General features: G+C 40.5%; 1 protein-coding gene across 2 annotated transcripts in view; it reads left to right on the top strand.

The window, feature by feature from the left end:
- Nucleotides 1–6,159, top strand: part of bard1 (BRCA1 associated RING domain 1) — a 103,648-nt gene that overhangs the window by 45,616 nt on the left and 51,873 nt on the right. The window lies entirely within an intron of this gene.

Here is a 6,159-nt window from a genome sequence, read left to right as displayed (position 1 = left end):
CGTGTGCCTGTGCGGTGCCAGTGCCTTCACACATGACCTGCAGCATGTTTCCCTGAGTCACTCATTATTTGCAGCACAGCTTACAGGAACCCATTTGTATTCTATGGTGCAACGCAAAAAGGGAAGTCTGACTTCTCAGCCTCTACAACAAGAGAAAAATACAGTATGGCTTTGCAGAGCGCAGCATCAGCTTTGTTTTACAGATGGTAGCCCGTAGGGGCCACTGCCTGACAACATCCAGTGTGAGCACAGATGAATGAGCGAACAAAAAGACCTTCACTTAATTGGTTATTCTCATGAGGGATCATAAACATCTTATCAACGGCAACCTTATGGCCTGTCTTGTTCAAATATAACTATGCGTTCATGGCCTTGATCTGAGTAATGATTAAAACCTGCTATTTTATAAGAGCTCTTTCACTTGAAACATCTGCCAGCCACAAGGGTGATTCAAAACTGACCTCCATAAAGTATTAGAAATGACACATCTGCAGATCTGCTGCATGCTTTACTCATCATGGACGGTCAACTCCAACCAAAATGCATTCATATGTTGGGTTAAGGCTTTACTGTACCACTTTCTCTGACCAAAAACTAGCTTTAAAAAGATTTATATTGCTATCTGATTACAGAATCCTTTAATGCACAGATCAATATTCAGAACATCCTTGCAGCACAGATATGGTGTTAGGCATTAACTGTGATTGGGCTAATGTTACCCAGCTAACCTAGCTAATGTTAGCACTGGTTAACATCCACTGCTTAAAAGAGGGTACCCCTGATATAAGTTATGGGTTTTATATGGTGTTTCTTGCTATGAGCCTAAATCATCATGTTGTAGTTGATGGTCCTTTTCTGTGCTGCCCAGATAAGTCGAATAAAGCAGGCCTTTACTAGCCATCTTTGCCAAGCTAAGGTGAAAATAGATGACCATATCTAACTATTTTCGCTATAGTTGGGGAGTACAGAAAAGGACTAACAACTGAAACATGAAGATGTGGGCTCATAGCAAGAAACATCCTAGAAAGCCCTCAGTGGGGAACCTGCTTTTAACCAGTGAGTGCTAACAGGTGCTAACGTTAGCTAGCTCAGCTGGCTAACGTTAGCACCCGCTGGCGCCAAACTTTGTTTTCTTTAATTCGTTTAAACTTATCAACTGCAACCATTTCCTCTCTTCTGTCTCGTCTCATGTAAATCGGTAAATTGACAACTGAATATTTTCCAAAGCATCTGAACTGGGTTTAGTTCAGGTGATTGTGGAGGCCAGGTCATTTGATGCAGCACACCATCACTCTCCTTCTTGGTGAAAGAACCCTTACATAGCCTGGAGGTGTGTTTAAGGTCATTGTTCTGTTGAAAAAACAAAAAAAAAACGATGGTTCCATTAAATGCAAACCGGTAGGAAGGCATGTCGCTGCAGAATGCTGTGGTGGCCATGCTGGTTAAGTGTGCCTTCCATTTTGAATAAATCACCAACAGTGTCATCAGCAAAGCCCCCCTACACCATCACACCTCCTCTCCCATGCTTCACAGTGGGAACCACACATGTAGAATCCACCTGCTCACCTTTTCTACGTGTCACAAAGACATGGCAGGTTGAACCAAAAACCTCAGATTTGGAACTGATTTCCACTGCTAATCTAATCTGAGGTGCTGTTAACTTGTGGTTTCTGAGGCTGGTAAGTCTAGTGAACTTATCCTCTGCAGCAGAAGTAACTCTTGGTCTTCCTTTTCTGGGGCGGTCCTCATTAGAGCCAGTTTCATCATAGCGTTTGATGGTTTTTGCGACTGTGCTTAAAGATACAGTCAAAGTTCTTGAAATCTTCCAGATTGACTGACCTTCATGTCTCAAAATAAAGATGACTATCATTTTACTTTATTTGGCTGAGTGGTTCTTGAATAGGACTGTTGACTGTATATAGCAACTGATGGTCTCAAACACATTAAGAAGGCAAGAAATTTCACAAATTAAGTATTGACAAGGCACATCTGTTAATTGAAACCATTCCAGGTGACTACCTCATGAATCTGACTGAGAGAATGCCAAAGTGTGCAAAGCTGTCATCAAAGGTGGCTATTTTGAAGTATATAAAACATGTTCTGGTTTGTTTAATGCTTTTTTGTTTACTACATAACTCCATATGCATTCCTTCATAGCTTTGATGTCTTCAGTATTAATCTACAATGTAGAGAGTAATAAAAACAAAGAAAACTGTCCAAACTTTTGACTTGTACTGTATATATGATAGAGGAGGAGATAGACATAATGAAAAACTACTAAATAAGAGAAGGACTTTGAACATTCAAGCTAAGATGTGAATTGTTCAAGAAGATGTCCTATATATATCAAGGGTAAAAGTGCTTATTAATGTGTGGGTTCCTTCTCTTAATATGATTCTGAGCTGCAAACAGCAAGGCTTCTCTCTGGTAACATTTGTCAAGTAAATTTAAGCTCAGGCTTGATGACATTCTTACCTTCACAGCTAACACTATCCAGAAAGCCAGCCCCTGTCAACTACACTCTGCCAATTCTTTTCCTAATCACAGAGAATTTAACAGTTAAAAATATCTGATTGATAATATTTATGACCGGTATCATTAGACTAAATAACATGGCATGTGAGAGGAGTGCTAAGTCACTCAGGTTGTGAGACAGTGCAGCCAGTGCCATTCACAGGGATCATGCCAGGGTTCGTTGTCTCTGCAGGTGTTTGAAATGCAGATGCTGGCAAAGCTGCAATCACAACAAAACCTGTGGCAATCGGGGGTTTGTCAAACTCCTTGTAACACGTGCAAAGTGCATAATTACTGTGTCAGCTGAAACATTTATCAGGCATGAGGGCAAACTGAGGTTACATTGTTAACTTTTCTCCTTCACTGAATACAGAATTGAGGATGACATGTTTTTGTTACATTTTCATATGGTGTTTGCATTCCTCCTTATTGTCTTTAAGATTGACTGCTGTTTCAGATTTACATTTGGACTTTATGTGTGGGCTGTATTTTTCCCATGTCACTCCAACCAGCCTTGGCTTCTCTTTCTGACTTGGTTTCCCCTTCGAATTAAGCTTCCTCCGCAAACAGATGTATTTTGTGTCGGATTAGGAGACTGGAAACCAAACAATCTCTTATGGTTTCTAAATGCACGTCTTAGTCTCTAAGACTTTGCACAAACATGCACCTTTATCTGGGATAAAAACATACATTTTCCAGGGTGCACTAGATTGAGCTTCTTAACTATGCACCGCAAACTCTTTACACACATCCCTACCCCCCTCTCTGTAGAGAAACATCTTGGCCGTTGACCTGGTTACAAAGAAAAGGAACGCTTATGGTTTATAAAACCTCTCATCTTCCTCCCTCTTCTCACACCACTTTCTGCAGTGAAGGCAGAACAAGTATATATCATTTATTAAATCTGACATTGCACTTGAGTAAGTGTTGGATCTTAATGTGAGATGTGTTGTCAAAGACAGCCAGCCAGCTACTCCAGCGCGCCATGGTCCATTAGCCCTTCACTGTGGCTCAAGAAAAACATGGGGTGGATGATACAAAACAACACAGGAACTGAGAAATGTACCAGAGCAACCACTCCTATTAACAGACTACCCATGTGTTAAAGCTGGGTGGTGAGGTAGTCTTGTTGGTGGGACAGTACTCTCATATTACATCTTCCTGAGCCTACTAACAGATACATTTCCTTTTCAGTTGTGTTTGATGTGAAGCAAACAATTCCCAGCTCACAGGACTGAGTTCCAATTCAATCAGCTAATGGAAAGGGAGCTCTTCACCCCACCACCACTGCCACTCCCCCTGCCTTCCACCACCTCTGTTTTCCTGTCAGCACTACATTCTCGACAGCAGAGTCTGTACCAAATGTTATAATGGTTTAGCCATTAGGGCTACATTTATAGCCTACTAGCAGGTCCTTTGCATTATATTTGGTCACAGCCATTCATGCTAACTTATTAAACTGAATGCCAGAGAGGGTGAGAGCAGAGTGAGCCAGAGCTAGTGGGAGAGAGGAGAAAGAGAAGAAACATATTGTAGGAGGGGAGGGAGGGCCTCAGGTGAATCAAGACTTTTGTGTAGGTGAAGCATGCATTTTCCTCTGCCATGGAAGTAGGGTTATGCTTGATAAAGGACTTTGTGTTAATGTCTCTAGCAGGGAATTTCGTGTTTAACAACGCAGCTCTTGCTAAGTACTAGTTGTGCCTTTAAATGAACACTACTAGTACAATTTTACTGTGACGAATTTAATCCTCGACTTGAGCTCCTGCAATCCCCTGCTGATTTGACTCCATAACAATGTGAGCTCATGTCTCTCTGGCTGATCCACAGCTCAACTTTAAGAAGAAAAAAAAAAAAGTCTTGCAGATTCTGTAAAGTTGGTAGAGTCGGTAAAATCATTTGGTCGTCATATCATGATGAGAGTTTGCACTTAAATCATCTTGATTCTACAGAAGCTTCCCTCATTGTTCTACAGGAAATATAAAGTATAGGCATCAATATACAGATTCTGCCTTAACTGGACGTCAGACAATTCAGATTGTTTGATTTCATGATCCCTAAATTTCTAAATATGCAAAATATATTTGGGGAAATTTATACATGTGAAATGGTCCACAAAGCATTTAGAATATTTCCATTTTATATGTAAATCATATAGAGTTTTTGGCTCATGTATATATTGTATATAGGGAATACCAAGTTTGTCAGACAGTGTGGAATAAGGTGATTTTAACCACCTTAAAGCTACATAATTGGTGGTAATGTGTGGTAAATGGTTAAAGAAAGTATGAAACAGTATATTAATTTCAAACTGGAAGCTTTCTTTAGCCTGTGTGGGATGGTGTGCCTAAGTGTTTCAATTCAAACCAGCCTTTGAGAGAGTGCATCTCATAGCATCACCCCATCCACTTTCCCCTGTGGTCCTATAAACCACATCCTGTATTACATGGCACACTGATTCAGACATTCAAATAGCCCCTCTAAAGCAAGGGGAAAAAAAAGATTCATTGGTTTTTTGGGATGAGTCAGCTTGGTGGCACCGGTGAATAGGCTCTGGTCTCAGTTTGCTGGTGGATCGTGGGTCTCCCTGTGATACTTATTATCCCAGCTGTGTGTAACGGTGCCCCTGTGGGTGCTGGCATTTTCCACCGAGTTAGAATAAGAGCTCTCTTCTCCTCCCATAGGGGACCTGTAAAGACTCTCTGATTCGCTTTCTCCAAAGGCTGACGATGCTTCAGCAGCTCCGGGGAGGTACTGAGCTCTGAGACTGTGTCGCTGTGGTTGGTTGCCTCTTAATGACTCTGCTGCTTTAGACATGCAAATAGAGTTGAAGTGGAGAGACAGCCTGGAGGGACAATTTGGCATATGAATCAAATGCAATATACTGGATTTTATTCTGTAATATGTGACTAAGTTGTACGAATAAATGAGTGATTCAATGACTGTCTTAAATACCCAACAATACCAGTGTGCATCATGAGCAATAGTTTGACATTTTGGGACATACACTTGTTTGCTTTTTTGACGGGAGTTCTTAGAGTATGTTTTTTTGACTGACGCATGTTTAATTTGCACAAGAAAGAATTTGTTATAGGGAGCTGAAGTGAAACCAGACCTCCTGTGTTCTCTGCTAGAAATAAGAAAATGTCATTAAAAATCCCACTGACATTTGAAATAACACTACTAAGAATCCAGCCAAGGAACCAAACCTCTCACAACAGTATGTTGTGATTAAGACAGTGTTTTTTTGAAAATCGATTAAATGTCCATGCATATTTATTTGTATGCTTTTAATGAGCACCATTTCACTTAAGCACTGTATGTTTGCAGGCTCAATTTAGCATAAGATGAAACAGAAAGTACTGAATGGCATACTAATCAGATTATTGCTAGCGCTGACTACTAAAGGTGTCGTTTTACCTCCCAAGTGTGGCTTCACAAAGAAACTGTTAAAGAATTAGTCTCTGTTGGCCATGAATGTCCAAGCAAATATAATAGCAATCTGTGCAGTAGTTGTTTAGATGATGTCTTTATTCTGGACGAAATAGTTGGATAGACTAACTGATATCACCATCATTAGGTTTGAGTATGAATGACTTTGTATTCACGCAGTCAGAATGTATTATATTCACGCAGTTGCTACTCTTG

This window comes from Lates calcarifer, linkage group LG1 (assembly GCF_001640805.2).
Source record: "Lates calcarifer isolate ASB-BC8 linkage group LG1, TLL_Latcal_v3, whole genome shotgun sequence".
Taxonomy (NCBI): Eukaryota; Metazoa; Chordata; class Actinopteri; family Centropomidae; genus Lates; species Lates calcarifer.
Note: the sequence above shows the minus strand (reverse complement) of the source record. Positions and strands in the feature narration are given on the sequence as shown.